This window comes from Lepisma saccharinum, chromosome 1, assembly GCF_977018435.1.
Source record: "Lepisma saccharinum chromosome 1, izLepSacc3.1, whole genome shotgun sequence".
NCBI lineage: Eukaryota > Metazoa > Arthropoda > Insecta > Zygentoma > Lepismatidae > Lepisma > Lepisma saccharinum.
In genome coordinates this window covers 93,956,219-93,970,204 of record NC_139229.1, presented here as the reverse complement: position 1 = coordinate 93,970,204, position 13,986 = coordinate 93,956,219, and the positions used below count along the sequence as shown (strand labels likewise).

Sequence of the window (13,986 nt, the reverse complement as noted above, 5' to 3'; positions counted from 1 at the left end):
TCTTTGGAGGCTTCGAAGGTCAGAATACTCGGAATCCTCACCCTTTTGAGTGAGTTTCTCCTCCCTACCCTAGGGTGAGTGCAGATCTGTCGTGAAAACCTTCCCTATACACCCCTTTGGGTGAGTTTCGGCTGCACCGTGATGCCACATGTACAAACTTTCCCACTGAAAATCCACTCACAGGCCTTGTCATAGAGAAAGAATTTTGCCGACATGACAACGTTTGTCGTCCTGGACCCCCTGCCAGGCTCTCCGAGGCAATTTTTTCTACCTGCTGAACCCTTTTCCCAACAAATTACCACCCTGTAGCAGTTCTCTAAATATTCAGCAGAGGCGCTGTACTGCAAGTGGCGCTGATTCGAGTGACTAAATCGTGAAATACTTTCAAAATAGGTCGAAAACCTAAAGTCCGTCGACGTTGTTCGTGTGGGGGAAACTAGCGGTCGACGGACCTTGGAATAAACCTGTCAGTTTTGAGATCCCTGTGATGTTTTAATAATTAGAAAGTGTACGAAATAAATACCTGTATGTTACATGTAAATTTCAGGAATAATCTATTTGAATAGTCATTTCTTATTTTCAAGTACAATTTCACTGTTTTACGTCAGTAATTAACAAAATTTAAGCCGAAAGAAAAATATGATTTTTCCTCACTTAAACAAAGGAAATACATGTTTATAGCCTGAAAGAACGTGTGACATATGCAATCGTGCAAGTGCATACAAATTAAGGCATAAAAAACTGTGTTTTTTTTGTTTACAATATTTCTTCTTTCTTGTTGTTCGAACCTGTATGACTGCATCTTTGTAGTTATTTTCTCATGAAAATATAATGTGCCTTCATTATCAATGTTATCTTGGAGAAGTAAATTCTGTTACTTGGAGTCGGTATTTCTAGTGTTCATTCATAACGCTTATCTGTCGGGCTGCATTACACTTTTCCTATTCTTATTTCATTACTTTTTTCGGCTAGGAGGAAGCTCTTATGCAAAACACAGATTACAGATATAACACCAGGAGTACACATCCTGAGTACTCAATGTAATTGGAATTATTTTTTAACGCTTAAATAATTTGTTTAACCTTACTATTTTACAGTAAATTTAACGAGAGGCGTCAAGACAATTCTCTGTGCTGAGATGTAAAATAAACTTAATGTTTAAAATGTGACCCCACCACAATTAAAAATTTAATATTTCCGAAGTCACTGGGATTATCGTAAAGGATTATGACCATAAGAGAAGGGTTATGCCTTCTTGTTATGAGGCACGTAGCCAGGGGGAGGGCTAAGGGGGCTGAAGCCCCGAAATCCTACAAATATCTAATTTAAATAGTGCATAGAGGAAATTAATTTTACTTACTTAGCAGGATTAAACATTAGATCGAAAAAAGTTTAGTGTATAATAGAGAAACCAGTTTATATTGTTATATTCTACCATTTAATCCAAAGAATAAATGGATCCACCAGCTCTCAAAATTTATAGTTTTCTTTGTGACAAGTCATACTATATAAACTTTATGAGTAAAATTTGGGCAAAACTTTTAAAGCCTTTCCTGACGGAATGTGTAAAGGATAATAACAAAATACAATAACTATGAATTTCAGTACACTAACTGTACAAAATGTAAAAAAAATGGACAATGTGTTGGATATACACTCATACAGTGGATCGAGTAGCAGTCTCTCTCCATTTACACAATAATAATAATAATAACAAATAATTTGGATTAAAATTGGTTTATTTTCAATAACTTATAATAGTTGTTATTGTAAAATGATAATTATAACCGTGGTAAACTGGTAATAATTATTATTGTCATTATTCTTTCTACCAATCAATGGCCTGTCCCCTTCTGCAAATATTTCTGGCGACGCCTGTGGTGATAAGGATGACCCCCCCCCGAAATAAACGGGCCTGTGTTGTAGTCATGTTCCTAGAATTCCCATCCTTCCTGCATTTGAAATTCTTTTTTTAAAGTTCTCTGCCAAACAACTTACGTACGCCACCAATATGACATGTGACGAATACTTCAATTTGCAATTTGACGAATGGCTTAATTGTAACGATGAGGATAACACTGATGAGACAAAGAAAAGGACATATTCAAACTTTACCCAAACCCTCTGCTTCGTAGTTTACTACACCAACGACTATCTTTTGCATTTATTCAAAAGGTATGCCTAAGGGCGGTAACGCCAACAACAAACAGTCTAATAGAAAATGTTTCATCCCACTTTGCGTTTTATCCTTGCAAGGGACCGCAACTCCAGAAGACATTCAACTTTCATTACTTTTCCCCCACCCCTACATCACAGTCAATGTACAACCTAAAATGCTTATCCATATTTTTGAAATCTTTAGAGCTGCATAAACAAAAATCATAAAAGTTTCTAAATAGGTCCGCTTATCTAAGTATTCAAAAGAAATTTTGGTTAAGCTAATTAATTTCAATGAGCACAAAATACCATAAACGCAGTTCCAATTTGTTATTCTTGTTTCATTTCCAAATATACGCTACATTTAATGAGGCAAACTGGTTCCCTTTCTGAGCCACTGTCTTCAAATAGATGTGGCAACAAATAAATTTTGCAACGACGTGTTGAATACCATACGTGAATATCCTCCAAAGTTCCGTTTCTGGACTTTCTCTCCTTTTCCTTTGTAACGAGCAACCCCTTGCTGTGCGCGTCACGCGTCAATGCACCAAACCTGAAGTCTTCCCTGGGAATGACATTACAAGTCGAAGCAATGTTTTATTTCTGGTACACGATTATATTCCTCTGATAAACGCTGTGATTAAAATTTCTAACTAGCTTTGAAAGCTTTTTCTTGAACAAACTGTACAAAAGTTAATTGTCCTCGTCCGTGGCCGTGCGGTCTAAGGCGCTGTGCTTTGGCCTCCGACGGCATGGGTTCGAGTCCGCCTGGGTTCAGTCTCTGGGTTCTCGGCCTGTGCATAGGACCGGTGGCAACCCACCATCGTGAGGAAATTGGCGAGCTACGAGTGAGTAGTGTAACCCGGTCACGGATATCTCCTATAACGGCTGGAGGTTCGACGTGCTGACCCCACGTCACCCCATTACTGGTTGAAGATCTCCACACCTCTAGGTAGGATTGTGGGATGGAGCCTGGCAGCCGGGAGATAGGTCAAGGCCCTTCGAGGGCTGTAGAGCCACGGGTATTATTATTATAGAAGTTAATAACAAAATTTAATGACTATAAGCATCTCAGTCAAGTTACTGTTGCGCTGGAAATTCATTTATCAAGTGGATCGAGAAGAAAATTCTCTCCAAGGAGGATATAATAATAATAATAATAATAATAGTAATGATAATACATTTGGAATAAAATTGGTTTATTTCAATTAGTTTATAACAATAATAATCATAAGCATGATAATTATTATTGTTATTAATATTACTGTTTAAATTTTATTGTTGGCCTGACCACCCCTATAAAGAATTCTGCTTCCTTGTAATCCACGCGCACGTCACCTAATAAATCAAGAGATTATTATTATTATTGGTTTGGATATATACGTGGATCTTTTCATAAGCCAACTAATTGACCGTCAAGCATTCGGTAGCAAAATCCTTGAGTCTACTATTCAACGTGCTCGGTCACGGCTAACTTATTACATTTATTTCAGACAGTTTGCATTATACTGGCACGTAAGATTTCTCAAAATATGGTCAACTGAAGTTAATCAATGCCATTGAACATAGGATTACTTTTACAAAAATTAATAAAAGTGCAACATGAATTTAGGTTACAAACTGAGACGAGAGTCGTGAATGAAGGGACCTTTCGTTCTTCGCCAGACGTCGCTGTAAGCAGACTCGTTCTCGTTGCTCTTTCTTTCCCGAAGGAAAAGCCTCGGTCTCGTTTAGATTATCTCAATAATAAATATATAAGAAATGTTCAAAGACATTTAGTAATATAACTTAAAAACGAAAGTTTTAGAAAATTAAACATCTTTAAATAAAAAGTAAATCAAGTTGCATATTATAGAAATTTTGATTATAGCGAATTCAAAAAATAATTTACACTACGATTTACCAAATCCTTGAACAATACAAGGCTTTCGGACAGTATAAGTCTCGATTATACAGACGGCTGTCACTCTCGGTCTTGTCTTCATTTTAAATTGTGCTCGGTTTCAGCCAAAGTAGCACAAAAGCGAAGTAAAATAAAGCAAATCAATCAATCAAAATAATCATAATACGTAATAATAAATTTTATACCAACGGCCGATCTTCCTTTAAAAAAAATCTGGTTTTCTATTGTTCTAGTCAACAGTCGAAGGCAATCGATATATGTCATACCTCGAATAACGTGTCTGCCTGCCAGTGAGAAGGAAAAGAAAACAGCATTATTCCTGCTTACCACTATCTAAGATACAGTTTTATTAGTAGTGCAAGGCCCTGCATTCAACGACTAGTTAAAAAATGAAGTTACTTATTGTATTTTGGATGATACGTCCTTCATATCTTCACATTCACGCTTGTTCATTAACTATCTGGATTATTTTTAAAAAATGTTATTTTTCGCAAGTTCTCGTGTCCATTGGCAATATGTACAAATACAGGAAAATAATTTATCTTATGGAAATGGCTATTTCAACAGTCACTCACCCAGGCTCGAACCTGGACACCAAGTGACGAGAGCGTTGCACCACAGCTCTGCACCCTGTCCATGGGGGTCCCCTTGAGAAGAACTTATTGCTTACAAATCCCGCAGGAAGAGTACATTATCTTTGGTAACGACCACCATATAAGTTATATTTTCTGGAGTTCTTTGTTCCAATCAGTATATTAGGACACTACAGTAAATGCAAAGACAATATTTTCAACAATAAGACATTAAATACTCATTTATTATTATAAAATTTTAATTACAGATTATTGTAACGAACTGATAATAACCAGCATTACACAATAAACGCAGTTTGAAGTTTTCTTTATATAAAAGCGACAAAAAACATTCTCATGTTCACATTAGTTTTGTAGGGGGTAAAAATCTAGATTTTTGGTCAACTAATCATGTGTATTAGAAAGTATCAATGTCAACTATTAACTAATAAGTTCTGGGGAAATTTGAAGTTGTTTGTTGCGGAACCTGAATCAACTGCCCTTATCCTCCCACCCCCCTACTATAGGGCTGTTCCTGGATGAGAATTACAATATTATATTCTACATTAATATTATTATGAAGTACTTATCTCTGTGAAGGAAAGCCGGTCTCCATGGCGGAGTGGGTAGCGCAACGAATCCAGGCCTGGGGATGTGTTTTCTTTGCGAGTGTCCCTTCATGAATTTAATCATATCATCAATTCATCCTCATCTTCGCGATTAGCCAAAAGTGACACAAAAGCGAAATAAAATAAACCAGCTCAATCAATTTGTGGAGGAGAGAAATTCTGTCCTTTATTTTCTTAGGACTTTGGTATCCACAGAGCGCTTTCAAATTGCCACAAACCAGTGGCGGATCCAGAAGTTACAGCTGGGAGGGGCGAATTTCATTCGAATGCCTCACCTCACCGAACCTCAATTCTAACATACACTACACTGCTATATATAAACAACATATTATACTGTAAACAGGAACGAAGCTGATTTTGTGTTCTAGAAGATAGAGAATTCCTTTGCAAAAATAGAGGTCGAGGACTGGAATAGGTGGTTATTATTGTATCATAATGCCTCTTGACCTCCTATTGCCACAATGTAATCTGAATGAGCAGATATGAGAAATATAGTGAATATTCACAGAACACGAAAGCCTATTCCCTCAAGGGGTCTCAGTTCGATTTCATTTTGAAGCATATTGCACAGTGATTCAATACAAATTTAAACTGTAGTGTCAGTTTCGATTAGCTTATCTTGATCATAAGGTTGACTTATTTTATAAATATTATCGAGCCTTTTAAATTTGGGGATAAAAGTCGGAACATTTGAGTCTCAAAAATATCAGGTATAATATCATATCCAAGAACTGGCAGTTGGGAATGGAGATCGCTCCCATCGCCCTCCCAGTGGATCCGCCTGCCACAAAAGTTGTCTAAACCACCCCCACCCCCAAAGATCGTTGCTTTGTTTAAAGGACATTCACTTTTAGTGTCTTTTGTTGCAAGTCACGCGTCGTATACGGCGCGCTTTTCGTGTGGACCAATCGAAGGTCGTCTGGGACAAGCAGGCCCAGAATAGCCTTGCCGTTGACATTGTGTGAGGTTGTCTGTGCCGTGGGCCAGAATAGTTTGTCTGCTGAGTGGGTATTTGAAAGTGAAGATAAGAAAGCAGGATTCGAAGGTAAGTAAGTTCAATAACGTTTTCAATATTTTTACACTGTAAGTTTTCTTTATATATGCTCAGATTGTCCTATCCTAAATGCTTAGACCAAAATGTGTTTCACATTTCGAAATAATGACAGTACACGGTGAGAGAGCACTGTTTAGCATGCAGTGTGAGCCCTTTCAATAGTTCTCGTCCGAAGATTGGCATTCGTGATGGTTTGATTTGATTTGATTGATTCGTTTTATTTTACTTCGCGGTTTGTGCCTCTTGGCTAATTTTGAGAATATGGGGATGAGTGATGAAATTGATGAATGGACATTTACAAACAACCATGCCCAAGCGGGATTCGAACCCGGGACACCTGGCGTCGCAGCTCGACGTGCTAAGACATTTAAATAACTAGCGAAATCACAAATATTACTCTTTATTACTTTGCTCCTCAGGTCGCCTAACTTGAAGATTCTAACAAATGTGAAAATTTTGGGGGTCCTTGTCCCCGCCAATTTACGCCTATGGTTACGGAGACTGAGAAATCATGGTTTAAGTTCGTTTCCGTCCTTCCCACTCCCATTTTTGGAGAGAAATAACTGGAAAACTATAACGTTAAAAAATAAAATTTCAAGTGCACAAACGAAATTCTATCCAAGAAGTTGCTTGATTTTTTCTTCCTCCATGATGGGGAGCTTTTAGTTGTTTAGTTTAGTTATTTCAATGGTACAAACGTAATGATTTTGTCCTTCATTTTAAAGTTGGGGGCGAGGGAACTTCAAATATTAATTTAATTTACTCTCAAATCGTTACGGTACAATCGAAAAAATGCGCTGGGATAAAACTGTACGGGCTACCTGAAGTCCCCCCCCCCCCCAAGTTCAATTTGTGAATACTCGAACTCTGTAATGTTGCAAACGAAAGTAAATGCGATACAATCCGGTACAATCGAAAGATAATCTTACTTTAAACAGAATATGTGGATGTTTGGGGGAACAACGTCACAAAGGTTGACCCTACCACAATTATCACTGCTACTAGGATTCTCTATCATCTTTATTTCTTTCTCCGTTTTCATATGTTTCAATTTTTCTCTGCTCTCTTGGTTCCTCTGTTTCCATTTCCGTTATTCTTCTTTACCTTTTGTCTCTTTCTTTCTACGCTTCCTTCTCTCTTTCCCATTTCCTTCTATTTATGTTCTCTGTCATTCGCTGTCAATGTATCTTCGGTCTCTTTCACCCTCTCTCTTTGTGTTCTTCTGTTCTTGTGTGATTCTCGCTGCGCTGTAAGCAATCCCAATTTTTAACTGTTGGCTATTTGTGTTAGGAGGAGATGGGCCAAAAATATTTCGTTGTGGGCTAGAGCCCCCTTTGGTGTCGACTATTCTGACTGCGACTGGCACCTTCGTTTGGTGTGTGATGTTCCTAAAGTTGTAAAGTAACTTGTTGCGCATAATTCATAATCTTTCGTTATTGCCTGTCGGAAAATACCCCAGAGGGATTTGTAATTGATTTTTAAGTAAAGAGGCCAAAATAATGCAGTGGGATACTGTGGGACGTAAAGTTAATTTGCATGGGAAATATTATTTACAAAACAGGCTTCTGTAAGAGTTTATAAGATTTGTAAGCTGCTGCTTAAACTCCTTTCATTCGTTGTAGTCGATTGCATCTAATTCACAATTTTTTAAAGAAAAAAAGACACATTGTAAACAAGGGCGTGAAAGTTAAATATACCTTGACATTAATTTTCGGGAGCAATGATCGCCTTCCCACATTCAGACGCTGATATTCGTGAGGTTTTCTGTAGTGTGCGTCCATAGTATCTTCTAATTTTCGGTCCTTGGGGGATTCTAAACATTAACAATTTAAGTTAAGAAAACTTACAATTTCAAGCAGCAGCTAGAATTTCTTTTAGAGTGTTGTCTTAGATTTCTTTTACACATAAATATGGTTGTGTAACATAAAATTTTAAGTATTATTTTAATTTTCAACTCCTTTTCAGGAATGTGCCATGCATAGAGAGGAGTGAATACGGATAATACCCACAAACACACTCGCCTTAGTTCCAATCTACACTGAACATTTCGCCACTCATCACCGATAGCAGTTTTTCAAGGATCCTGCATGGGTTGGGTTTACACAGATATGCAATGTAAGTAGAGTAGTTCAAATCTAATTTTGTTCTCTTTTCAAGGGAATTTATTATTCATTATTTTCATAAGTTTTAAGCTGTAGGAACTTGAAATGACAGAGGTCTCTTAGGAAGTAAGCTTATATGTTGAGGTGGGAGGACCAGTGGCGACCACTATATGTACCCAGGTGTAGCGCACGCTAGAGGTGGTCAGCTAGTATTGAACATTTAGTCATCATAGTGAGTGTGAAAAGAAAATTAAAGTGTCAAAAGTACATGCATACATAAATACATGTATCAAGGAGTCCGAGGTTCCATACTCGGTAGTGGTTCAGATTTCACTTTGAACTTTAGGTGCAGCCCCGATTAGCCTTTCTGTGCATAAAGTGGACTTAAAAACAAATTCAAACAACAAATCTGGAAATAGGAAAGGGTGGGTGGGTGTCTCATAGCTTCGGTTATTTCTGTTTCAAAGGGAGTGTTCGCCACTGGGAAGGACAGTACTAATAGTTATACACAGTGTAGGCTGGAATGTAAAACTTTGTTGTGACTGTCTTAAGAAGTATTTGGAAATTGATATGGCATACTAATTACACAATGTGTACAGCGAGATGTTAAAATATTACCAGGCAAGTTGTTCATAATTTTCAATATTTTTTGACGTCCCACGTGTATTTAAGGAATTGAACTGCATTGAACTTCTCCGGGAAATATTTATGCATCTCACTCTTTACATACCTTTCCTAATATCTTTGTTACACAATTAATTTCATGGAGGATTAGTGAAAAAAAAATGGTTGACTAGACCACACAGCAAATATATTTCTGTGTCAGCATCTTTAAGTTCTGAGAATCGATTGCTGCTTGTGTACAATTTAGTGTTCTTGTGGATGTGGGATGAAGTAAGTGATTCATACATTTTATTTGTTTTCTCTTTTCAACTTGCAAAGTGAGGGTCTGTGATGCTACATTTATTGGCTATCAGTTACCCTGTAAAAGCCTACATACAAATTTTGTCTTTGGAAATTAAATTCATTTTGAGATGTTATGTAGAAGAAAACACAGAGATAAAGAAATTAATTCTTATTTGAAAAGTATCTAAACTTTCATCATTCTGGGTTTCTTTCATTCAATCTTCCACTGTATGTATAGACATTCCTTAGGAGAATTTAAATTGCTGGGGGGATCCAAATGATACTAACTTTGCATGATAATTAAGTTTTATATGTTAAATCCACTTGAACGCTTCAAATAGTCTTCCATCTATTAAGAAATATAGTTGTACAATAAACTGTTGTATTGAAGAAGTTAAATTTTTGCTACTTTCAAGATTAATCTAATTTAAATTTATTCCTTATTTCAGACATTGAATGCTGTTTAACTAAAATAACCACATCTGATGTTTGAAGATGATCCTGATTTTGTAAATGGAAATGTAAGTAAATAAATCAATTAACCTGTATGTAATCTGAAAATGTCAGAATCACATAAATAGAACTAGGAACGTAAAATATAATGCTGCGTGTGCGAACCATACATACACACCTTTCATTTTGTAATTAAGAATCTTTGGATATGCATTTCCAAAATGCACCTTAGCATAAATATACAAATTATAATCTTTATGTATTTCTTTCTTAGCCTACTAAACTTTCAATAGAACTTTATTTCTGCTACTTGAAAACAGAATCATATCCATGCTTTTATTTTTGGAGAGTTGAACTTTCATGTAGCTATGTCTTGTTTCTATAGAAAATATTTAAAATTGTCAAGGGTATGTGTCTCTTGTCTGCTGGGTGAAGGGATGGAATGAGGCATCCACTCACTTCTCCTTCTGGCACTGTGCCTGTTACATGCTAGTATAATGTACAGAATAAATAAAATCTTTTTGCCTTTTCGCTACATGATGTTTACACATACACTTTGACAGGACAGAACTACAGGGTGCGAAATCATTGAAAACTGGTGGGGGAAGAAAGTTCTTAATTTACATTCCCCCTCCGCCACATGTGTGTATTATTAAAAGTAAATTAATTTGTTACTTTTATACATATCAGATATTGTAAAGCAGCCAACTAATTCCTTTAGTAACTTGGTTAAAGATGTTATAAATTATGAAATAGTTGAAGTGCTTTTATTATGTGTAAGTTTTTGTTTTGTTTGTGCTTTATGTTAATATAAATCAATTAGATTTCATAGTTATAATTTTCTTGCATTCTTGTTTTACTTTAATTGTGCGTATTGGTGTAGATTTGTTAATGATTTCTTGAGAGAGAAAGCATTCAATACTCACAACTACACTAATTTGTGTGTGTTTTCGATATTATTCTTAGTACAGTATATTTGAAATTAAAAGTAATTGCTTATCTTTCGTTTGTTATAACAAAAAATCTTCCCCCCGGAAATTTTTGGTGGGGGGATTTTTAAGGCCAAGATTGTTGGTGGTGGGAAATCCCCCTGTCCCCCCAGGATTTCGCACCCTGCAGAACTACCAGAAACAAAAGAAAGCTGAAGCTAAACACTCAAAAATTAGTAAAAAAAATATTTTTCACACCAACATTGAATGGTACTGTTTGAGCTCTTAGGCGACACCAGAAAGGTGTTTGTGTGTGTGTATTGGGGGGCAATCCATTGACTTAACTTAATAGTAGAACAAATATTAACAATAAGAATCATGGTTATGATAATAATTTTACAGTAATAACTATTATAACAAAAAAATAAAATTATATTATTATTATTACTATTATTAAATCCTTTGGGAGAACTACTAGATGAATGAATATCAAGTACAACTTTTCCTTATTACTATAATTTTTTTTTTTACATTTTACACAGTTAGTGTACTGAAATGCACAGTTATTCTGTTTTATCTTTAAGTTTTAACTTTTCAATAAAAGCTTTCTAAACATTATTTATGTTATAACAACTTCTGCTTTTTGTGACTTGAAATGGCCGATGGCAATTCCAGGGGGTGGGGGGGGGGGTCAACGGATATGTTCCACCTCCATCTCCCGACACCGATGTTTCAGCACAAAATATTATCCTAAAGTCATTTCTTACTTTTGAAGATAGTGTGCCATTTCCAGTTATATGCTGTGGCGTGCCCAGTAGTCAGCCCTCATTTCGCTATTTTTTCCTGCCTGTTTATAGCCCCATCATCACCCTCCTTGTATAGGCCCTTGCTTATGAAATAAAAGCATGCATGTTTATATTACCTTTGCATAATAGGGTGACATACTCTTAGTCCCTCCACCTGTTCATTCAATCAGTGGCGCACGCAAGGGGGGTTACTGGGTTTAACACCCCCCCGCCTGAGCTTTAAATATTATGGGAAATGCTGTGTAAAATAAATTGCCAATTTAGTGCTATTGCATTCAATGTAGAAACTGATCAGCTTGAGGGCCTCCCCGATGGTGCAGTGGTAGGTCGTTGCCTTGTAATCAAGGGGTCCTGGGTTCGATACCCTGTGGAGGCACATAGTGGTTCGGATCCCACTTTGAACCGCAGGTCCAGTCTCGATTAGCCATATTGTGCATAAAGTGGACTTAAAACACCAAGTCAATCTATCAATTGAGCAGCTTGACTGATTGATTTTGTTTATTTTTCTTCGCATTTCTGCCACTTTTGGGCTAATTGCGAACATGAGGATGAGTGATGATATGATGGAATGTATGAATGGACACTCACAAAGAACACCTGTGCTCAGGCTGGGATTCGAACTCGACACCCCAGGCGTTTTAGCATGCTTTCGTAACCACTCATCCATGAAGGCTGGCTACTCAAGCTTGAATCACTTTGTATGCACACATCACTAGTATACTTTTCAGGGAAGTATTAAGACTCATAAATGTTATAAGTACATCCTAAACTATCACACTCTGACCTAAATGCATTCTTGGTTATATTCTTATTTACTCTTACATTTTTTCTCCTTTCAGATCATGGACGCCTTTCCATACAGACATTTTAAAGGAATACAGCATGCAAATTTTTAGCAATGAAGTAAAATTCCTCTTTTTTTGGATAAAATTGTGAGAACTATGTTGAATTATTGCAAGATGAAATGTACGAATATTGTAAATAAAGTTGAATTTTTTGCTAACTGGTAACTTTATTTCTTCAACCTAATCTTTGGGGCGAAAAAAATTAAGCTCTGTATTTGAAATAGAGTGGTTAAAAATTATGTATATGAACATTTATAACTTCTACTAAATTTGCTCTGCCTTCTTAAGAATGTACATTTTCGTTTCTAATTAATTTATTAAAGTACTGAAATAGGTTCTAAAAGCACCAAAAATCACTCACATTGTAATGATTGTGGCATTGAACTGAGTGTGCAGAACCAACAGCAAAGGAAAGGTAAGGTTGATTTATTGCTTAATGTGTATGCATTTAGTGGCAAGGTAGTATTTTTCAGAGATTATCCCCTTACCATGTATGTATATACTTGCATCCAACGTATACATAAAATTTATCTACGGATATACAAGTATACAGTATTTTGTTGTGTTAAGTATGTCATTTATTTATCCTAGCAATGTATGTGAGCATGAGTGTTGCTTTCCAAACAGTACAGAAAAAAGTTGTTATTTTATAATTAACAGGTGTGACTTCTGAAGATCAATACCCTTCATGTTATATTGTACACTCAAGGACACTTCTGGGTTGTAACAGCACCATTGACTTTCAATTAAATCATTACAACCCAGCAGTGTATGTGACTGTACATATATCCAGTCCCAATTGGCTTCTAAGCATCAAGTGGAAGTCTCAAAAAAGACTTATTGGAAAATATGTATGTACATTAAAAGTTGCGGCTTTTTTGTATGATTTAGAAATCGATACATAATATTCCTTGCAAGCTTCATGTGATTTAGGGATGGCTTGTTCTTCTACATGAATACCTTGGTGAGCGTGCTGCATTTAGTTTCCTCTAAGATTTTTAAGCTTTGTCAAATTTTATGCTGAATTGAATGGTATTATTTTTATAAAGAAGACAATTAATCACATTAAAATCTGAACGCATTAAATGAAGAAACACTGTTTTCACTGTGATGTCGTATATTACACAATGCAAGAGTTAACATTGCATTTCTCTACTTTGATACATTTGCCATCTGGGAAGAAATTACAATGAAGTTATGATTGCTCTATCTTATTCTGAATTCATATTGGATAAGATATAAAAGATCTGACTGATTCTTCAAGGTTAAAGGTAAGCATTATTATACTCAATGAAGATCATTTACCTCTTCCTCACGAACCCCTCAAACTCACCCTATGGGAGGAAAAACACACTCTATACTAGGGTGAGAATAACTCACCCTATGGGAGGAAAAACACACTCTATACTAGGGTGAGAAAACTCACCCTTATGGGAGGAAAAACACACTCTATACTAGGGTGAGAAAACTCACCCTTATGGGAGGAAAAACACACTCTATACTAGGGTGAGAAAACTCACCCTTACGGGAGGAAAAACACACTCTATACTAGGGTGAGAAAACTCACCCTTATGGGAGGAAAAACACACTCTATACTAGGGTGAGAAAACTCACCCTTATGGGAGGAAAA

General features: G+C 36.3%; 1 protein-coding gene and 1 long non-coding RNA gene across 3 annotated transcripts in view; both read left to right on the top strand.

Annotated features, from left to right (window-relative positions):
- Positions 1-13,986, top strand: part of LOC145998216 (uncharacterized) — a 278,380-nt gene that overhangs the window by 189,784 nt on the left and 74,610 nt on the right. The gene's annotated exons all lie outside the window — the stretch shown is intronic.
- On the top strand, positions 6,231-12,514 carry LOC145984861 (uncharacterized). The gene is made up of 4 exons (XR_014441373.1): positions 6,231-6,306; positions 8,281-8,430; positions 9,773-9,844; positions 12,351-12,514. It is a non-coding gene; the product is annotated as an uncharacterized LOC145984861 (long non-coding RNA).